Consider the following 23,356-nt stretch of genomic DNA (forward strand, 5'->3'; position numbering starts at 1 on the left):
TGTCTTTTCCCTTACCCATATCCTCACCATGGTTCATTTTGATCACATACCATACTCTTATAAATCTACAGCCAAAACCTTTTCAAGTGGAGAGGTTATAAATAATGCTGGTGTTCAGAATTTAAATCAAACTTTTCAGAATTTTACTCATTGTTTTAAAATGACTTGTACAATAATGTATAGAGGCAGAAATTGGACTAGAATTAAGGGTTCCTAATTCTAGCCTAGTATCCTTCTCTGGTGCTCCCTATTGTCTTTTTTTAAAATAAAGGAGCCACCCGGATCAGATCATGTAACAGTTCAGTGAAACAGAAAGAAGGAAGACAGCCTGTAATTCACTACAAGTTTCCATCCTTGAATGGAGCTAGAAATCCTGATGTGATCGGTTTTATATAGTGTTTAAAATGGATACTACTACTCACGGCCAGCAAAATGAAGGTACATTTCCTGTTGGTCCAAGAGGGCATTATGGGAGGGAATGACACCATTAACTGATGGTTTATTGCTTCGGGGAAATATTTGGACATCCTGTTTGCTTGATCAGCAGTTAAACCCCAGGTTGCTGTTTTGACCTTGGTTCACCCAGAAGATTATTTCTATAAACTTGAAAACTGAAACCAAGTAAGATCACATACACAAAAGAAGTTCAAGGGAAGAAAGTCAAAGCTTTTGTTTGTCTCTGGGGTGTGAATGCTGGCCAAAGACTATACTACTGTTCCTTCTCTGGAAACAAGGTGATTTGCATTTCTCCTGGGTTTTAGCTCCTGATTAACTATGTAAATAACTTTATTCAGCAAAGCCTCCATTTCCCTCTTGGATTTTGACCTTTGGAGCTCCCTACTAATGTTTGTGGGAATTAAATTATGAACATTAAATACTAGAAGATGGGGAAAAAATGTGGTCTAGTGGAAAATATCATATTAAAGTGTAAGTAGTCTACAATAAACATACTTTTATTAACACTTATGTTTCCCAGTTGCTACACGTAATTATCTTCCTACTTGATAAATAATATTATGAAAAACTTTAGAGTCTAACTCCCCGCAGCTCCCAGCACATAAATATGAATGATAAGAGCTATTAGTAATACTTCTGGTCAGATTCATGTGTTGCAGTTAGACCAGACCCCCTACCTGAGACTCGCTCAGTTAAATAGGAACCATTTCTTTTAAATTTATTTATTTTTTAATTTACATCCAAGTTAGTTAGCATATGGTGCAACAATGATTTCAGGAGTAGATTCCTTAATGCCCCTGACCCATTTAGCACCCCCCCCCCACCCCTCCAGTAACCTTCTGTTTGTTCTCTATATTTAAGAGTCTTTTATGTTTTATCCCCCTCCCTGTTTTTAAGGAACCGTTTCTTTTGGTAGGGATCTTTATAGTTTGTAGAACCCTTGAACATATGCATCTTGTGTGTTTGTTTTTATGTTTTGTTTTTCCAAACACCACTGTGAGTTAATTAGTGCTGCTGTTATTCTCAGTATTACTCCCATGAAGAAAATAAGGTTACAAATTTGGCCACAAATAACAACCATTCTGACTTTTATAGCAAACATTTCCCTCTATCTTCATTGTTATAAAAGTCAGGATAGAAGTTATTTATGGAGACAGAAGAATTGTGAATGGGACAGACCATCTGGAAGCCTCTTGGAGTGACTTTACAAGGATGTTTAACTTTAAATAACTCATTCAGCAATATATATTTTGTATGTTTTTCCATATTTGCATTTTACTGTAAAATTAAAAAAATATATAATCATACTCAAAAAAAAAGGAAGAAATTTCGCCACAGTCGTTCAAAGCTAGTAAGTGAACATCTGGTGTTGGATTCAAGTGTTTGGACTCCCAATGCTAGTGCTTTTCCTCATTAAATTAATGCACAGGAGATTCTGATAACCATGAGTAGTTTCATTCTTTGGGGGTATTCTTACCTGGCCCAGCCAAAGCTGTCACTCCATTCAGCTACTGCATCACACTCTGATGTATGGAATCCTATGAATAGGGATTTGCAACTTGTTACAAAGGGCATTATCATTTCCTGGGATAGTCGTGAAAGCTTCTAAAAAAAGAAAATAATTTTAGATATTTTCTAATAGCTCAATTCCAAACAGAAGACCAAAGAACAGAGTTTTATAAAGGTACCAGAAATGTAATGTTAATTAACATCTGCCAAAATTTTCCTTGGGTGTTAAAGAAAACAAAACAAGACAAAAATAATAAAAATAATAGAATAACGAAGCAAGAAAAGAAAAGTAAAAAGTGATATTAACATATCAGAATCAGCCCACCATAAAAGAAAATAATAAAGCGGCAAAGAAACTACTGAGTTTTAGGGTCCCTAGGTTTCTTTTACACCAGTAAAGCTTGGCTAAAATAACACAAACCCTATAGCTTACTAATTTTTCAGGCCAATATTTGGATATAATTTGTGTGCTTTATAGGCCTGGAAAACCCACAAGAGGCCACAAATTGCTGACGTAACTGTCTTTGAATTTAACAAAGCCCATTACCATGTTAGTGAGGAGGATGGGTGGAAAGCTTAAGGGGGTAGATTTTCTAGGCACCCAGAGGGGCTTTTCACTGCAGCTACTGAAATACTAATAAAGTCCCTTGATTTTTGGCACTGACCAGTGTAGTTTTAACAGTTCATTTCTAATCGCAGATAATTCTTTTTTTATTATGTTATTTTAGATGCTGTTGTTACACACAGCAAATGTTGCTATGTTACTGAAAACTGTAAACTGTACACATGATATCAATCCTAACAAAAGTGAAATTGTCTATGGTCTTGAGTTTAAAAGTAGGTGTGTGTGTGTGTGTGTGTGTGTGTGTGTGTTTATGTTTCAATCTGCCCACCATTCATTTTAGAATAGATTTTATAATGTCTGGAATCTGAACTGAACTGTCTAGTTTCAATTAAAAGAAATTAAGAACTTGCTCATTTTCTTTCCAGTAAATTTTAGTATAAATTCTGGAGTAGGGATATCTCAAGCAATAACATTTCATGCATTTCTCAGCCTTGGAGATTAAGACCCATGTAGTGAGTAAGACAAGGAGTGAAAATACGTTGTTTTGTCTTAGACAAGGCAACTACTTTTTTTTTTTTTTTTTTTTTTTTTTTTTTTTTTAAGTGAGACAAACTGTACTTGGTGATTTCTGAGGGATTTAATCCTAAAATAGTATGCTTAGTTTAATGTCAGGGGCATAAACATACTCTTAGACAAAGATATTCCCTATATCTTTCTCTCTGTTTTTTTTTTTTTTTTTTTTTTTTTTTAATTTGTTTGTTTGTTTTACCTAATTTCATTAGGGAGTTGGCATATATATTTTTAACTTTTCTTTTGAAATAATTTAAACTCAAAAATTTCAGGAGAAAAATCCTGTGTACTTTTAACTCAAATGCATCAATTGTTAACATTTTACCACATATTCTTTATCTCTATCTAATTTTAATTTTTTGAGCCATTTGAGAGTGAGCTACACAAATACTGCTCCTTTACCTCTAAATTTTTCAGTGTATGTTTCCTAAGAATAAGGCCATTCAGTTTCATTATTAAAGAACAGTGACTATTTTTTACTGGTGATGCTTCTAGATAGTTTGTTCACATTTCATCTATTACCCGAGTAAAGTCCTTATAGTGATTATTCCTAGTCCTGGATCCAATCCAGGACTGCATATTTCAGTCTGTTATTCTGTGGGAAGAACCCAGTTTTAATAGCTTTATTCTGTGGGCTTGTGGACAAGGGTAAAAATAAAATGGCAAGACATTGGACAAGGAAAGATGGAGTCAGGAGCTAATCAAATTGTCTAAATAGACATCAAGCCAAAGGAACCAGACAAGATATCAGAATGAAGAAATAAGCATGTACTGGCATGTAGAGAGAATCACCATAGAATGCTGTTTTTTGTTTTTAAAGTACAGAATATGGTGTATGTTACGATTTTAATTTTGTAAATACCTGGGTTTTATACATATGAAAGCCTAATTACATACTCAAAAATTTTAACAGTGGTTGTTTTTTGGCATTGGAATTATGAGTGAATAGTAAGTTAATTTATCTTTATAATATCTTTATCATCTTAAAGTTTTACAATAAATATTTACCTTTACTATTGAAAAGTTTTTTTGTTAAAAAAAAAAAAGAACAAAGAAAATTTTTGTATACAGAGAGATGGATACGGACATAGCTATATCCCAAATGAGAACAAAAATCACAGAGACCAGTTGAGTGATGGAAGCTGGATCTGAGAGAGCAGCTGTATGGCTGGTAAAAGCTCAGAAGAACAAGCTGGTACAACTTGGCTTCTGGTGAGATTTCTAGAGGGAGTGGGGTCTGTGGACATTGTGGTGGGATTGGAAGGAACTGCTGGGGATGCCAAAACCAACTGAATGGGGTTCATTAAACAAGTCACTTCTCTAATGTGTTGGATGGAAGCCTAGTGATAGATGAGTTAGCCCTTTTATAGTTACTGTTAACTACTTAGGATGCCCATGAGCTATTTTCATAGCATATGATAGATTTGAGGGCCTGGGGGATCTAAAGATGATAATCTAAAAATCTTCACTCGTGATATTTGCAAACACTAAAATCTCACCTCAACCACACTACCTAATAAGAGTGTTCAGCTGCATAGAGACTCCTTTTGGGGTGTGTTTGGCAAATGGATTTTATGGATTTTTCCTTTGTTGAGTAAATGTAAATATCATATGCTTCATCATGACCAAATCGCCATTTTTCAGGACTACAACATTACAGTGCTAGAAAATGAACAGGTAAAGAATTTTTCTTTTTAATTTTAATTTTAATTTTATTATTGATTTTTTTTTTATTGCTAGAGCTAGTGAGGCTGTGCCCTCAGCCACATTCCTGCTGACATCATTTACCAAATGACAACATCAAAATTGTACACATTCCTCCAGAAAATTTCTGGGTGCTTACCAGCTTTTAAAATGGACATATAGTTTCCAAATAATTCCTGTCTGAAAGCTAGGTACTGTAGCATGTTGGTCTCTTGGAATTCCTGTTCCTACGTTTGAATTTTAAGTCCTCAGTGGCAAAACCTTAGCTGAGTATATTTTTTTTACACATGACAGATACAGGTGGTGGAGTGATGGGTAGAGCCATGGTGCTGTAGTAACAATGATGTGCTAACTATCAAGGTGAACATGGATGTATCAGCAAACCTTGGAACTTTGTAAGGAGGAATCAGCGAGTTCTGGAGTAAGCTTCCTGAGCTCTCTACTCTACAGGAAGCCCTTTGCTGTTGTGAATGATACAAAGCATTGTGGGTAGAAGATAGGGAGTGAAGTGAAAGATCTCCTAAATCCTGTCCCCCAAATCCTCCCCAACCCAGGCTTCTGATTCTGAAAACTGTTGTCTTACAAAGTGATCCTCCTCATGCATTTTGTTTGCTTCTGTGACAAAAATGTGGGAAGACTGGTACAGAAATGGAGGGGCAGGTGTGAAGGGTGGAAACCTTATCCTGTAAGAATCTTACTGGATAGACTGGCTGGAATTTGGCAATTGGGGATGCTTCATTTACAATTTTAAGTTTCCAGCAATGTGGAATTTCCCCTTCTTTCTTGTAGCTCCTAGCTCTTGAATGTCTACTATATGCCAGACACAATTCTTTTAACAACTCTTAAAAAGTACTATTATTCTTGCTTTACATATGAAGAGACTGTTGCTCAAATGTAAGTGGTTTGCTCAAGATCATGTAGCTGGTAGATGAAAGATATGCTTTCAAGCCACGTCTATCTGACCCCAGATTCCATGTTCTTTTCCTTAAACAGACTGCTACTTAATCCACCACTGATTTCCTTTCATGTTTGCTTGCTTAAAATGAATTTAATATTTCCCATTAATTAAACAGGTGCCTGTGAATCCTATCTGAATGACCAAGAGAGCAAAGTTTTTCTTTGGCATATCTGACTTTTTATAAATCCCTTCCTCCTATTTCTCCCACCTAATCCTCAAATGTCTAAATTCTTCAGCACATTCCATCCTTTGCACCATCTTGTTTTCTTAGGCAGGAGGAATAGACACCAGACCTCTTCAGTTTCCCTGTGTTTCTTACCAGTAAGTGTATCTGCTTGTCCTATCTAATTCTTACATACGTCGATAATGTAATTTATGCTAATATAGTGAGCTAATGTATTATAGCTTTCATTGTACACAAATAAAATTTGCATACAACTGAAAGTTTTCATAGTGATAAAAATCTAAAACTCCATGAGATGATTCTAATGGTGGGAATTCAAGCCCCCATAGCAGGCTGTGGAAATATTATGTAGTCGATGTATATTTCTATGCTCTGAATTAATAAGACATCAGGGCTGCTCCTTCTTCCACCTCCATAATTGCTAGTATCAACAGTTTCTATTAAATTCTCATACAGGTAAGTAATAGCTGAATCTATTCTACACAGAGTCGGTAACACTTTTCTAGTCAACTAACTTTTTTTCTGAGCATAAAATTGATCAACCACAGACACCTAATTTCATGTCACCTTACTACTTTCATCTGTAAAATGAGAGATTCAGAATTAATAATCCCCAAGTTCCCTTCCTAGTCTATAATTCTATGAAAAGAATATTTGCATGAAATAAATATAATCTGTAAATTTCTGATGAATTTCAAGTTAGCTCATCAAAATGTTTTGTAAAAAGCTATTTGATACTGTTGGGGCCCTATAAGTACTTCCCCAAAACCATTTTCTTGCTTTCTGTACATCAGGAAATAACATTCTGCCAAGTATAAAAGGAACCTGAGCCTCCACAAGGGGCTGAGATTGTGTAGTCTCAAAGCTCAGATGGCTATGACTTGGCCAAATGTGTTATCCCCTCTCTGCTCTGTTATGCTGCCAGCTGGTGGGGTTAGTTCATTTTTACCATTTAAAGTTTCCTTTTGGACTAATGAATATTTCTAAAATATTGTATTGCTTCAGAGCTCAAGCTATCGCCATGGAAATCAATTCCCACCTCTATTATATAAGTATGTGATTTTTACCTCTACAAAAATGCCATTGAGATATTATAGATCTTATATTGGCTAATAATAGACTATGGTGGTGGTCTGGTGGAAACAACTATGGGTGGGATTTAGGGGAGAGAAATTGTCATCATTCGGGCTGCGAAATTCCTAGAAAAGCTGGAAGCAGCTGTTTAGCTGAGGATGGACCATTTTGCTCCATTTACTCCATGGAGTCATACGGGAAATCTCAGTTCCATTAGCTTTCTCTCAGAAGATCTCTCTTAAGGTAGCATCTCTTGGGAGTAGAAAGGCAGGGAAGTGAAAAAGACCAGAAGCTTACCCATAAAAGAGGCCTCAGAAGGTGGGAAGTTGTCGGGACAAGGCGAAGGAACTGAGAAACCATGGCCTTCGACTTCTATGATAATTAAGAATTTACTGGTCCTGCGTGAGTACTATGTGCCTTAATAAGCAGTAAAAGAATGTGCCCGTCTGCAATAATCATTTTATAAATATTAATGCAGCTTTGAGAAATTGGGACCTGATTTTAAGTGTTACATTTTATTTGTGAGTGCACAGTTTAATTACAACCATAAAACATTGATTAGTTGATATTTGCTGCTGTTTTGCGACTTGGGAGCCAGACAGGTTTGTAATCAGAAGCAGTGTCTGAGGTGTGCCATATTTAAGGCAGAGAAGCAAACTGGGGGACAGTCAACTGAAGGATCATCTGAATGTTTATGAGAATATTTTTTGTTGGAGTTAAACCTGAATTCATTGCAGCTGGATTACACTAGGTCTGCAAGCCTGACCTGCTTTTGGAGTGATGTTGCCATCATTTGGGGAGTCTGAGCATTTTCTCTAGGAAAGAATTTGGAATAGTCAAGGTATTGATGAAATCTGCATGTTATTTGAAGGGGATGATGCTATGGACTGAATTGTTTCCCCTCTAAATTCTTATGTTGAAGCCCTAACCCTACAATGTGAATGAATTGGGGAAAAGGCTTTTAGCAGCAAATTAAGGTTAAATGGGGTCAAAAGGGTGGTTCTCAGTTTGTTAGGATGAGTGGCCTTATAAGAAGACAGATCTCTTTTCTCATGCCTGCTCCAAGGTAAGGCCATGTGAGGACAGTGAGAAGGCCGTGATCGCAGCCCAAGGAGAGAGGCATCACCAGACACAGACTCTGCTGCCGCTTTGATCTCAGACTTCCCAGCCTCTAGCACTGTGAGAAAATATATTACAAGTGTTTAAGCCCCCTAGTCTATGGTATTTATTTTTGCAACTTGAGTGGAGTAAGAAGAGCAGATCATGGGAGATGAGTGGAAAATAATTAGTGGTAAAACAAAGCTCTGATTGTAGCAGGTGTGATGCTGGGGCATGGGCCATAGTAGAATGGTAGGTTGACCAGAGGGACTTGGACTTGTGGATATGTGAAGCCAGAATTTGATCCATGCTGAGATAGATCCAGGAAGTCAAGAAACTGAAAAAAGGAGGTGTGCTGAGAAAGGGAGATGTGGACTGGTTCTAGAGAGAGAAGAAGGATCCAAAGATGAGGCAATGATAGACTCTCTAAGTAAAGCATTAAGGAGCAAGCTTGATGAATTATAATCCCCAAACCTTTTTATCTCTGCCTGGTGTTTTTCTTCAGTGGATGCAGATAATCTGAGGCTGTAGGAACTCAGTGTATGCAGAGACAAGTGGGTGTAAAAGACTTTGCCTCTGACAGTGATAGCAGAGGTGCTGGTGTGGGAAGCAACTTATGTCCAAAAATGTGGGAAATGACTAAATAAATGTTGACACAGATGTTCATGTCTTTAAGAATCCAATTAAAAGTCCTCTTGTTTGGTGATGACCTACAACTTAAGAAATTTCAGTATAATATGAGTGTGGTAAGCATGATCACAATTATCGTTTAAAGTGCACACATACACACACAAAGTATGAAAACACAGTTACCTCCAGATGTTGGAGTTATTCTAATTTTAGGTTTTATTCCTTTTAAAATACTTTTTCAGAATAAATATATCTTACTTTGAAATCAGAAAAAAATCCTGCTATTAAAAAAAGGAAAATTTTATAGGATAAAAAGAGTGAGCCAGTAGAAAGGTTACCATAGAAGACATTGTCAATCTTACTACTGCATCTTTTGGGTTCTCTAGATATTTTTTTTTTAATTTTTTTTTTTAACGTTTATTTTATTTTTGAGACACAGAGAGACAGAGCATGAACAGGGGAGGGGCAGAGAGAGAGGGAGACACAGATTCGGAAGCAGGCTCCAGGCTCTGAGCCATCAGCCCAGAACAGAGCCCGACGCGGGGCTTGAACTCCCGGACCGTGAGATCGTGACCTGAGCTGAAGTCGGACACTTAACCGACTGAGCCACCCAGGCGCCCCTCTCTGGATATTTTTTGAGTTCTTTGTATACACAATACCATGGGGCCAAAAGGAAGGCATGCTCTTGTGCCACTCCCCTCAAAAATTGGATGGTGTAACCTTTTGTTTCATTGGCTCCTGATTTCACAAGTGTGGCATACAACTGCTTCTTTCCATAAACAAATAGGACAGAGTAAGAAACAGGACAAGGCAATGAAAACAGTGTAAGCCTATCTGGCAGGCAGAGTAGACATCACCTCCCATATCCATATTCTTCATGGTCCTGGTCCTGTCAGGGCAATGGTTATAGTCTTCCTTTCAGGAAGGTCTGATCACTAATAAATCTTTAAGAAAACAGTAGAGATACCTTTTGTCTTTGCAACTGGTATTCTTTTTTTTTTTTTTTAAGTTGATTTATTTAGAGAGAGAGGGAGAGAGACAGAGAGAGAAGGGAGAGAGAGAGAGAGAGAGAGAGAGAATCCCAAGCGGGCTCTGCATTGCCAATGCAGAGCCTGACGCAGGGCTTGAACTCATGAACTCGTGAGATCCTGACCTGAGCCGAAATCAAGACTCAGATGGCTAACTGACTGAGCCACCCACACGCCCCATAATTGGTATTCTTTTTGTGATGTAAGAGTGGGCAAGAAATGGATGCCAGGGTTAGGAGCTGTTGTGAGGGTGCAGCAGAGGTGGTGGGGTATATCAGAATCAAAAAGGGGGAAATAACATGGATTACAAATGGATATGCTACATTGATCAAATTTAGTGACTGACTTATTTTAAAAATCCGGAAATAAATACAACTATCTACAATTAGCGATTATATGAAAAGCAGCTTTTATCCTTCTGCGTGAAATATAAGAACTCTGTGTAATGTAACCTCAGCTCATTTTGAAAACACTTCTGTTGTGTTATTTGTGACCAGATAACAGCTCTCTGATAATGGCCAGGTCAGACATGCATTATTCATCTGTAATATAAGCTGATTAAGTCACCGAAGTAAGAGCACAGCGTTTTAGAAGATTTTGTAAACTCTGGATATAAGGACAGTCCAGTTATCACAGAGCTGAGAAATAAATTTAGGTTTCTAAAATAGCAATCTGAAAGGTTGCTGTTTTGTTGGTTGTGGTGGAGACTCACGTTGATCAGAGTTTGAAGCATAAATGTATTTTATTAGACTTGATAACAGCATCCTCCCCTTTTAGTGCACAATAAGATGTGAGGAGGGCATCAGTGCTCTTGACATTACCATTTCCTGAAGGCTCTGATTGGAATAGAACTTGGGGAGATGCCCTTGAGGTGCTCTTTAGGAAGTTCTGGGTGATGGCTGGGGAACAAAACAAGATCAGCTGTGCTCCATTATATAGAGTACTTGGAAGACTCCTGCCTCTTTGCCAGTCTGTATTTCTTCCACTGCTTTGCGAATGCACAGGGCTTCATTTTCCCAACCAAAGAAGGGAAAAATAGGATTTGGATTAGATTTTTGCTACTGGAACTTCTGGTTGAAAATGTCTATCAAGTTAACAAGTACCATTAATGACAAGTCAATCTGAGCACACTTTTGCTTAGGATCTACTCTGATCATCCTCTTTGTTCTATAAAAAAAATGTTTATTTGTCTGAGTCCAGGTCTAGGACATGACCAGAAGAATGAGGGCGCCATTTTGGAACTGTTTAATTAAAAATTAAATTTTACCCAATTGATCATGGTCATTGGTTCAAGAGAAAAAATGCTTCCTATGGTCAGGTGTAGCAAAAATACAAATAGCTGCCTTGAACCAGAAGGTGAAAGTCCTTGTAATCACAAGTCTTGTGTTCAAAGAAATTCTCTGTCCCATACACAGGCATTCAGAACTTCCAAACAGGGTTGTAGCCGAACAAAAATAGTTGAGCCTTTAGCCTTTGGAGATGTTTAGTTTCATATCATAACATTTAACAGGTGTGGGAAGTTGGGTATGTGTGGAAGGGACAAAAACAAAGGTGGGTCTTCTTTTTAAAGTGTATTATACTATGGTCCAATTAAAATGAAAAGAGGAAGCAGGACAGCCAAATTTCAAAAAATCTGCATTAGAAAAAATCCATGCATACTAAGGATATAAGTATTTAAGATTTGTTTTGCTAAATCATCTTTTTTCCCCTTCTCTTGAATGGTTTTAGAATTATTTTTTTCAATTTAGTGCAGGGACTATATGTACAGTAACACCGAGCTTTTAACAGCTGCAGTCTCCCCTTTTGCTGTCGTAATTATGGTCTCATTAGGATTCCAATAAAAAGTCAAGAAAAACCTCTTTTTTTAATTTAAGGAAAACAGAAGTGCCCACAGTGTCTCTCTACCAACATGCTATGCTTTTAAAATATTTGCATTTGAAATTCCTCATTGCAAATATTCTCAAACCAAAGGTAAATATAACACTTAGATTACTCCCAGAAGAACATTCCTTCTGCTATTAATACCCTGAATTCAAATCAGAATTTTTGCAAGTCTGTATAATTTTACTGTATGTACTTTATCCTGCAGTTTGGCTGGCTGTAAGTGTTAGGAAACTGGATGCATCTGAAATGAATAGAAGATGGCATCTCTTCAGGTCACGATCTCGCGGTCCGTGAGTTCGAGCCCCGCGTCGGGCTCTGGGCTGATGGCTCGGAGCCTGGAGCCTGTTTCCGATTCTGTGTCTCCCTCTCTCTCTGCCCCTCCCCGTTCATGCTCTGTCTCTCTCTGTCCCAAAAATAAATAAAAAAACGTTGAAAAAAATATAAAAAAAAAAAAAAAAAAAAAAAAGAAGATGGCATCTCTTGCCTGAGTTAATGCTTCTCCTCCTCCTCCTCCTCCTCCTCCTCCTCCTCCTCCTCCTCCTCCTCCTCCTCCTCCTTCTTTTTTGGCCTTCCATTTGATAAAACAGCCTATTTACAATTCCCGACGCACAAGGATAGAGTCCTTACTTGGACAAGAACAAAAACAGGTCTCTTTCCAGGAGACCATCAGGCACATACATATTCCAGCTTTTAGTAGATCATTAGATTATAGAAAAACAAAAGTATGTCTTCAGCCCTCCCCTATCTTTTTATGTGCTCCCTCCTCTCATTTGGTGTGTACACGTTTCCTTCATCTCAGTGACCAGTGCTAAGTTATGTTCTAGAGGTTTTCAACCTTCCTGCTCTGGAGTCAGCACCTCCCCATGCTGCCCACAGTCAGAAGCCTTCCTTTCTAAATCACAGATGAGATTGTTTGCTTGTTGACCCATTACTTGGACTGTTCTGTGCTTTGTTTTGTTTTTCCCCAAGGATTTGTACATGGAATTAATCCAAGCTAAGGTAATACAAATGATATTTTAACAGTGGCTTATAATACCTCCACCAAGAGTAGTGCAAAATAAAGTAATTTAAGGGCTCATTACAGAGAGGATAATAAAACATTTAGGACCCAGATTTCATACTTCCTTGGTGGCTTTATGTGCGCCCTCTGAAGAAGGCCACCCCTGAAGCATACCCACAGCAAAAGGTTGGATATAAAAGGGATGTAGTAACAAAGAGAAAGTTGGTGGTATTTTCCAGAGCAGTTTCCACTGCAAGCATGGGAGCAAAAGCAAGATGGCAGAAACTATGAGAATAAATGAAAGTGAGGAAGTGGCATCAGTAAAAGTGGACGTTTTTGAGAAAAGTTGGCTAAGAAAGATAGGGAAAGTTTTTTGTTTTGTTTCTTCAACAATGGGTAATTTTTGAAGTGAGTTGCACTGGTGCAGAGGAAGAAGTTTGTAGAGAAGGAGAAATAGAAGGAAATAGAAGGAAAAATAATTGAGGGAAAACAGTTACTGGGGATTCCAGAGGAGGAAGGCGGGGTCAAGGGTCAGAGTCTGCTGGCTACAGAAGCAGGGGACAGCAGGAGGGTACCTTCCCCAGAGAGGAAGGGAGATGTGAGGCCAGGATGGGTATAAAGATGAGTCATTGGCTCCAAATTGAGACCTAAAGGAGTTCCTACCTAACAGATCATTTTTTTCTGAAACAAAAGTGGGTTAGTTTATCCTCTAGGATGAAGGAGTATGATAGTGGTAAAGGGGTGGGACAAGGAATTTTTGAAGCCTGGAAATGTTTTAAGTAGTCATATAGGACATGAGGGAGAATAAGTTTCAAGAAACAGATTTCCAGAAGTGGGATTACTGAGTTAAATACATGATATTTTATGTTTTTTTAATAGCATTGCCAATTCTGTCTCCTTAAAAAAAGTTTACCATTTGGACAATATCTGCCATCAGAACAAGATGAGATTCCCTGAGCTGGCCCTGCATGATGTTCCCCTTTGGGTTTTTTTGTTTTTTTGTTTTTTGTTTTTTTATGTTTGTTTATTTTGAGAGGCGAGGGGAGAGGCAGAGAGAGGGAGACAGAATCTGAAGCAAGCTCCAGGCTCTGAGCTGTCAGCACAGAGCCTGACATGGAGCTTGACGTGGAGCTCAAACTCATGGACTGTGGGATCATGACCTGAGCTAAAGGCAGACACCTGACCGACTGAGCCACCCAGGCGCCCCGATGATGTTCCCCTTTCTATCACTTTTACCTACGGACTCTCCCCAAGCACACTGAACTTTGTGATTCTTCCAGCCTCCACCTTTATTTCCATCATCATATTGTCCTTACTCTTCCCTCTGACTAGATGCCAGAAAGTCATCAAATTAGAGGCACATTTCTTAAAGGATCCCATGAAAAACTGCCCCATTGGCAACCCATTGACTCTCTAACCCTTTCCTTTGTTTGATTTTCTCCATAGTACTCACTATTAGGTAAATTACATTGTTTATTTTTACTATTTGTCTGTTTCTTCCACTAGACTATAAATTTGAGGAAGATGGGGACTTTGCCATATTAAACACTATATTTTTAGCTGCTAGAAAAATATTTGACAGAAGATAGTCATTCAGTAAGTTCGTGAAGAATGAAGGGAAAGTCAATTTTAATTTAACCACATTCTTAAGTGGTTCTGAAGTGGATATTCTCATTTTAAATACTCCATGCTAATTTTGTAAGGAACTTGTATTCCCCTTTATGGGTGGTTTTCCTCTGCTTTTCTTACTTACCAATTGGGATTTTATTGACTTTCTCATTGATTTCTGTTGTTTCTATGTATAATAAAGATATTATTCATGAGTAGCATTTGTTGAACATTTACTGCAATTTTTTAAAATATGTAATCATTACTTATGCTTATATATGGACAAATTTGAGAAGTTAAATATTTTCCTTTCTTGTTTCTTCCATTGTGTTTGATTTAGCAAGACATTTTACCATCATACATTTGATTAGTTTTGGCTTTAATTTTTTTCCAGTGTTTTACATTATTTTCTAATATTTTATTTTTAATCCTCTGAATTTATTTTGATACATAACACAGAGCAGGTACTAAATTGGTATTTCCCCCAAATAACGAAACCAGTTCTCCAGAACTTTTCATTCTGCTTTTCTTCTCTTCTTCTATGATTTTTGTTTTGTTTAGTTATTTTGATTCCACATTTACCTTGTGTATATATACACACACACACACACAACCACCCACACACACACACACACACGCGCGCGCATGCATATACATGCATGCATATACATTTTGTTTCTTGTTGATTGGTTCAGTTATCATAACTTTCTGATTAGATTTCAATATTAATTTTATGCTGTTTTAATTACTGAAGCAATATATTTTAAATCTGGAGGAATCTATTTTGAATCCTCCTTACATTAAAAACAATTATATTCTGTTACTACCTTTTTTTCTTTTTTGGCTTTAGTTTTTTTATGCTCTCTAGATTTTCTTCTGAATTTCATTAAAATTTTTATTTAAAATAACTTAAAACCATTAATTATCATACTATTTTTTATTTTTTTAATTTATTTTTTTAATGTTTATTTAGTTTGTACATATATATACATATATATAGAAAGAGAGAGAGAAAGCAGGGGAGGGGCAGCAAGAGGGGGAGACTCAGAATCCAAAGCAGGCTCCAGGCTCTGAGCTGTCAGCACAGAGCCGGACTTGGGGCTTGAACTCACAAACCGTGAGATCATGACCTGAGCCAAAGTCAGACACTTAACCGACTGAACCACCAGGTGCCTGTCATATTATTTTTTAATATGGCAGTTATTGAGAAGCTTGATTATGTCTCATTAAATGATAAATATACTTTAGTTTCAGAAATATAATTATTTACATAAAATTATAGCACAATATTTATTGTTAACATTATTCCTAGATATTTTAAGGTGATTTTTTTCAGCACTGTTATGAATGAAATATTTTATACATTCTACTTAATGGTTATTGATCAAGATTTATATAAGGTATCCTTCTAAGTTACTAATTAATTCTAATATATTTTCAGTAGATCCTTTTGGAATTTCAAGTAAAATCAACACATCATCTGAAAATAATGATAATTTTTTTTTTTTTTTTTTTTTTTTTGCGGTATGAATGGTTTCCATTCATGTCATCATTTCATTGCCCAGTACTTCCAAAATAAAGTGAAATGATACTGGTTGGCTCTTTGAATTTACCTGTCCTGTTGACTTGATGCTCTTTATTGCCTTGTGATAGAAATTCTTTATCATATTAAGTAGTATTTCTACATTTTTGCTTTTAAGAGTTTTCGGCTGGAATAGGTATTAAATGTGATCAAATACCTTTATATCTTCTCTTTGGATAATGGGATGTATTAATAAGTTTCATAATGTCAAACAATTATTTCATTCCTTGGTTTATGTTTTTCACTCTTGAGCTAGTTATTTTGTCATGATGTCTTTATTTTTTTTTATTTTTTATTTTTTAATATATGAAATTTACTGTCAAATTGGTTTCCATACAACACCCAGTGCTCATCCCAAAAGGTGCCCTCCTCAATACCCATCACCCACCCTGCCCTCCCTCCCACCCTGCCCTCCCTCCCACCCCCCATCAACCCTCAATTTGTTCTCAGTTTTTAACAGTCTCTTATGCTTTGGCTCTCTCCCACTCTAACCTCTTTTTTTTTTTTTTTTTTTTTTTTTTCCTTCCCCTCCCCCATGGGTTTCTGTTATGTTTCTCAGGATCCACATAAGAGTGAAACCATATGGTATCTGTCTTTCTCTGTATATGTCATGATGTCTTTAAAAATGAGGCAGAGAGAGTGAAATATGTTGCAACATTGATTCCTTTGACTACCCAAAGCTAAATGTATATTCAAAGGCAGACCAGAGCAGAAGTTAAACAACTAGCTGGTAAATTTGATCAATATCGACAAATAATCTTGGCCATTCAGCCTCAACATCTGGTATTTTTTTAAGAGCATGCTTTGGCCTAAGTTCTTTTTTTTCACATGACTTTTTTTAAGTTTATTTATTTTGAAAGAGAGAGAGAGAGAGAGAGAGAACATGAATGGAGGAAAGGGGCAGAGAGAGAGGGATAGAGAGAGAAAGGCAGAGAATCCTAAACAGACTCCACGCTGTCAGCATGGAGCCTGACTCACAATGCATGGAGCTTGATGCAAGCCTCAATCTCAGGAATTGTGAGATCATGACCTGATCGAAACTCAAGAGTCAGATCCTTAACTGACTGAGCCACCCAGGCACCCCTGGCCTAAGCTCTTAAGCTAATTTTAACTTACCTTGTCAATCAATATACCCTTAGGGCTGACATTAAGACAGTGAGAGGCTACTAGTGAGACCTGTAAAGTAATTCTTTACTTATTCACTACATTGTCTACTGAACAAAAGTGAAATTTGGCATCTTGAAAAGAATTTAAAATCTATAAGGTCATCATGTTATGCAAGCATAGCCCTTAGGACCACTGATCTACCCTGAAAGAATTATTATAGAACATTTATGTGACTGAGGTTTCAAGTATGTTGTAAAGTGAATAGTATCCACTATTTTGTCTTTATAATTTTGATGAATTATTTTGACTAATTACAGTAAATTAAAATTAAGCTAATTAAAATTAAATTAAAATATAAAAATAAAAAAGAAAACAAAAATCACTTCTAATCTCAATACCTGAAAATAGCTAGTCTTTATTTTTTTCCCCTCTTTCCTCCTATTGAGATCACACTGTATAGTTTTGGTACTTTAGAGTTTTCATGTAATATTTCACTTAACATTGAATAATTAACCCACTTATTAAAAAATTGTTCAATATTTTAAGGTAAAGATGGTCCACAATTTATTTATACCTGGTGTTACTTAAATGTTTCATAATGGTTTTTATTATTAATAATCCACAGCAAACACCTTGATATCCAAATTATTGTCTAGAGTTTTACCATTTCCATTAATAGATTACTAGACACACAATATACTTTTAAGAAGATGAAGTACCTTAGAATGATTAAAATATTTAAACTTTACATAAATATGTACATTCAGCAAATCATCTGCTCACTCTAACACATCCCTGTACCTGTTTTAAAACCTATGGTATTTTGTATAAAAGGAAACAGATACCAACAAATTTTAATGAATTTGAATGCCCCTTAACTATACATATATATACTTCTGAACTGTATGCATAAGTTAGATATATAGAGAATATATATTAGTAAAACAAAAAATGAATATTGTTTCTATTACTTTAGGGAATAATTTAAATTTTTATTGAGGAGTCATCATCTAGGGTTAATATACTACAAAATAGTCCCCACATCTCTCACCCAGACCACATACACACACACACACACACACACACAGTGATTGCAAATTCTCAGCAAAGCCTATCTAGGCTATAACTTGAATCTTTAGTAAACTTCACAATTGTCAAAACTGAAAGATGGTATAGTTACTAATATGGAAATTAAATATCTACAGTCAATAATTGGATTTAGGAAGGTTGTTGGATATAACATCAGTACAAAAAAATTGTGTTTGCATACAACAGCAACATCAAATTAAACATTTTAATTTTTAAAAGTAGCATTTATATTAGCATCAAAAAACACATTTGATACTTAGGAATAAATGTAGTGAAAATGAGGATAATATATTACAGATAACAGTATCAAATATTGGAAAAAATTAAAGAATATTTAAACACATTAATGATATGAAAATTATAATAAAAAGATGTCAGATTTTCTCAGAGTGATTTGTAGATTCAATACAGTCCCATTAAAAGTTCCAGTACATTTATGGGCACCTGGGTGACTCAGTCGGTTGAGTATCCGACTTTGGCTCAGGTCATGATCTCACAGTTCGTGAGTTCAAGCTCCACATCAGGCTTTCTGCTGTCAGTGCAGAGCCTGCTTTGGATCCTCTGTCCCCTTCTCTCTCTGCCCCTCTTCCACCCACACATACACATTGTCTCTCTCTTTCTCTATTTCAAAAATAAATAAAACGTTAAAAAAAATCCAGTACATTTTGATTGTGGGAACTGACAGAATGATTCTAAAACTTATGTGGAAGTAGAGAAGCTCAGGAAAGGTCCTAAAAATCTTGAAAAAGTACAACGTTGGAGATGATACACTACAGAGCATCAAAACATAATTTAAAATTACAGGATTTAAAAGAGTATGGAATTGATAGAAGGGAAATAAGCTAATTGAGTAGAACAGAGAGGGAGAAATAGGTGCATCCATCTGTACACATTTGATTTTTGACAAAGGTAGCAGTGTAGATCAGTAAGTAATGTGTGGTCAATGGACAATGTCTATGGAAGAGAGAAAATCATATTGTACCCTGCTTTAATTACTGGTAGAAGAAAACTATAACTGTGGTTAAGAAAGACCACTTTTCTAGGAAACAGAAAGACATTATTCACCACAAATGAAAAGATTGATAGATATTAATGGTATTCAAATTAGGAACTTTTGTTTATAAAAAGACAATATTCTGTTCATAAAAAGACAATAGTAAACCACAGATTGGGAGAAAATATTCACAACATAGAAAACTTAGTGTTTCGTTGCCTAATGTATGGATTTCTAAAAGTCAATAGATAAAAGAAAGTCAACACAAATACAAATATAAGCAAGGAGCTTGAATAATTGCTTTAAAAAGCTGGTACCTGAATAGTCAATGAACACATGAAAAGATGTTCAGGTTCATTGTTCATCAGGAAATGCAAATTAAAACCACAATGTGACACCACTCTACAGCCACAAGAATGGCTTAAATTAAGAATGGAATAAATTAAGAATGAGATTTTACAAAGATGTTGAGCAACTTTATTTTTTATACTGTTGGGAGTTAAACTAGTACAATAACTTTGGGAAACTGTTGGTCATTATCTACTACAGTTGAACTTGTGTGTACCATAGGACCCAATTTCATTCCTAGATATGTACCTAGTAGAAATCCTTACAAATATATAGCAAACATATACACAAGAATGTTGATAGCACCAGCATTCATAATGGCCCCAATCTAAATGATGAAGGATTAATACTTGGTGATATATTCATACGGTGTTGACAAAATACCGCTACCCATAAAAGGGTGGATCTCACAAATATAACGTTGAATGAAAGAAATCAGTCGCAAAAAGTACAGACTATATGTTTCCATGCATGCAAAGTTCAAAAATAGGCAAAATAGAAATAGGTAGAAGTTAGGAAAGTTATCTTTTGTAGGGATAGGGTTATAATGGAGGCTTTTGGATGACTGGTAATAATCTTGTTCAACACGAGTTGATGCATTCATTTTGTGAAAATTCATCACTGCATACTTACAATTGGTGCACTTCTCTGAATGTAACTTATGCTTCAACTGAAAAAAGTATCTTTTATGGGGTGCCTGGCTGGTCAGTTGGTTAAGTGCCCGACTCTTGATTTTGGCTCAAGTCATGATGACAGTCGTGAGATTGAGCCCCGTGTTGGGATCCATGCTAGGCATGGAGACTGCTGAAGATTCTTTCTCTCCCTCTCTCTCTCTGCCCCACCCCCCTTAAAAATATTTTTTTTATAAAATAAAACATGTAAAAGCCACTGCTAGGTCTTGTGGGGGGTATGAAAATGTAAGTAGTACACATACTGACTTTCCAGGAACTTATAAAGCATTGAGAGAGACAAATGCATGATTAACAATATTCAGGGTAGAAAGAAGAAACTATGCAATAAAATCAAAGAGGAGGAAAATAGTTCCCACAGAAAGCTGAGGTAGGTTAGGTAGATAGGTAGGTGGATGAATAGATAAATAGATAGATAGGAATATGATTCAGCCCTGAGAAAGAAGGAAATCCTGGCATTTGCAACAACATGGATGGACCTTGAGGACATTGTGCTAAATGAGATTAAGTCAGAGAAAGACAAATACTGTTTGATCGCACTTATGTATGGAATCTCAAAAAAGCCAAGCTCATAAAAACAGAATAAAGTGGTGGTTACCAGGGACTAGAATGTGGGGGAATAGGAGAGTTATTACTCAAGGGTACAAACTTGTACCCTGTAGTGCCTAAGTAGTAAGCAGTAAATAGTAAGTAAGTAAGTAGTAAATAAGTTGTAGATATATAACGTACAGTACACTAATGTGGACAACAGTATTGTATTGTGATCATCAAACTTGCTAGGAGACTAGATCTTAATTATTCCAACCACAAAAAAATGATAATTATGTGACATGATCTTTCTAACAATTACTATAATGGCAATCCTATTACAATACATAATTGTATCAAATAAACACATATACAACTAAAACTTACATAATATGTCAAACATATTTCAATTTAAGAAAGGAAACTCAGGTTACTCTTCATAGAAGCAGCAGCTTTTGAGCTGAATCTAGAGACAGGTATTCATTTTATTGATGAAACAAAGAGGAGCATTCCTTTCAAAGGAAAGAGTATGAAGAAATAATAAAAGGCGTAGAAATTCTGGGTGTATTTGAGAATGTCAAGGTAGCTATTGTTCACACAAGGTAGAATTCATATCAGACCAGACAGAAGAAACTGGAAAGTAGTTTGAGTGTAGGTCCCATCACATCCAGGATGTAACCATAGAAAATTTATCAGCAGTCCCAGGCAGGAAAGTGTGAGCCCCAAGGCAGAAACCAGCCGCAGAGGCCACTGGGCTTTCACCCGTGCAAAAAAGAAAAATCTTCCCATAGCTAATGCTAGTGGTTAAGCCTGTGGATTCGAGGGTCCAACAGTTCTAGTTTTAACCCAGTTCTGTTTCTTACTAGCTTTGTACCCTTTTGTAGGTCATTTACTCTTGGTTTCCACCTTTGGAATTTGGTAGTAGTAATAGTGTGCCTCACAAGTAAACCTCTTTCATACGACTGTTATGAGGTTTAAGCAAATTAATGGGAACATTTAGAATCTTTCTCTCTCTCTCTCTCTCTCTCTCTCTCTCTGCTCCTCCCTTGCTCATGCTGTCCCTGTCTCTCTGAAAATAAATAAATAAAACTTTAAAAACATATGAAAAAGATTTGTCTTTAAAAAATATTTTTTAAGTTTATTTATCCATTTTGAGAGAGAGAGAGAAAGAAAGAAAAAAAACGAGTGGGGGAGGGGCAGAGAGAAAGAGAGAGAATCCCAAGCAGGCTCTGTGCGCTGCTAGGAGCCCCAATGCAGGGGTCCAGTCCATGAACCGTCAGATCATGACCTGAGACGAAACCAAGAGTCCAACAGATGCTCAACCGGCTGAGCCACCCAGGTTCCCGAACACTTAGAATCTTAAGTGGCAGATGGCAAGTACTTAAGTAATGCTATAATCCTATTCAGTAATTGTTACCACCATTACTGATGTTTTCAAAGAAACAGTCCCTAAGGCTGGGGTAGGTCTGCCAATTTTAATCCTAGTCACTCTTTTCCAAATACAGCTTTTGGGGCAATCAGAATGCTGACTGGATTTTTAAACAAATGTTAAACATTTGCAAGCAAGTTTTACCTGGGGAACTACCTGTGATACACTAAAGTAGAAGTACATGGACAGTCCAATCAATTAGAAAAATTGAATGATTAGATATATCTATCTGCATATGTTTGTCTTTTTAAACATACAACTTAATGTAATGGTTAATTGACAGAAAAAATTATTTGCCCCCATATGTTTCCATCTAGGAAATTCAACTTTATAGTGGCATTTTCATTTTTATTCCCATATCAAATTATCCCTGAGAAAGAGAAAGATTTATACCAGAATGTCATTAATTGAAGAACTTTTTGAAGAATTTGAACAATTTGAAGGATTGAAGAAACTTTTGATTTCTTATCATCACACTCTTCCCCAAGGGAAAACTCTTGCAAATAATATATTTTTGATAATGTTACAAAGGGTGTTTCCCTGAGCAGTAAAAGTTTCTATAAAAGCAGTTTATATGGAAGCATTTACAGAAAATCAAGTCATGTTACTGAGGAGAAAATGTTTACCTGGTGAGGGTTGCTTGCAGGCCTTCCTATGGTATATATATTTTTAAATTTTTTAAGTTTATTTATTTATTTTGAGAGAGAAATAGCACAAGTTGGGGAGGGGCAGAGAGAGAGAAAGAGAGGAAGAATCCCAAGCAGGCTCTGCAGTGGGGCTTAAACTCAAGAACCGTGAGATCATGATCCAGCTGAAACCCAGAGTTGGACGCTCAACCCACTGAACCACCCAGGCAGCCCATATATTTTTAAATAATAATACTGCAAACAGTGTGATCTCCAGGTGAAAGTTGTTCTGGTTGAGACTCTTTAGTGTCTTTAGATTGTGCACAAAACCAGGGGTTCATAGTCTTGATTACAAACTAGAACTTCCCAGGAGAAATTATAAGCAACGATAATAATAAAAGCCCAAAATACGTTTCTTAGGTCTCACCCTCAGAGATTTCAGTGGTTGTGGGCCAGCATGGGGATAAGGATTTTTAGTTCTGCAGGTGATCCTAATGCATAGCCAGGATCTGGAGGCACTACACTAATCCATGAGATAAATAATTGCTTCAATGATGGGTGCTCTGAAAAGCTAACACAGCTTTTCCAAAGTAGCTTATATAGAGAAGCTTCAGGGCCATTGGGTCAGCTTATGGGTAACAGGAAATGTGAACAGTGACCTGGGCTCAAAAGACAGATGTTCATGCACACAGAGTG

Source organism: Panthera pardus, unplaced genomic scaffold (genome assembly GCF_024362965.1).
Source record: "Panthera pardus isolate Hobbes unplaced genomic scaffold, ASM2436296v1 HiC_scaffold_3, whole genome shotgun sequence".
Lineage (NCBI taxonomy): Eukaryota > Metazoa > Chordata > Mammalia > Carnivora > Felidae > Panthera > Panthera pardus.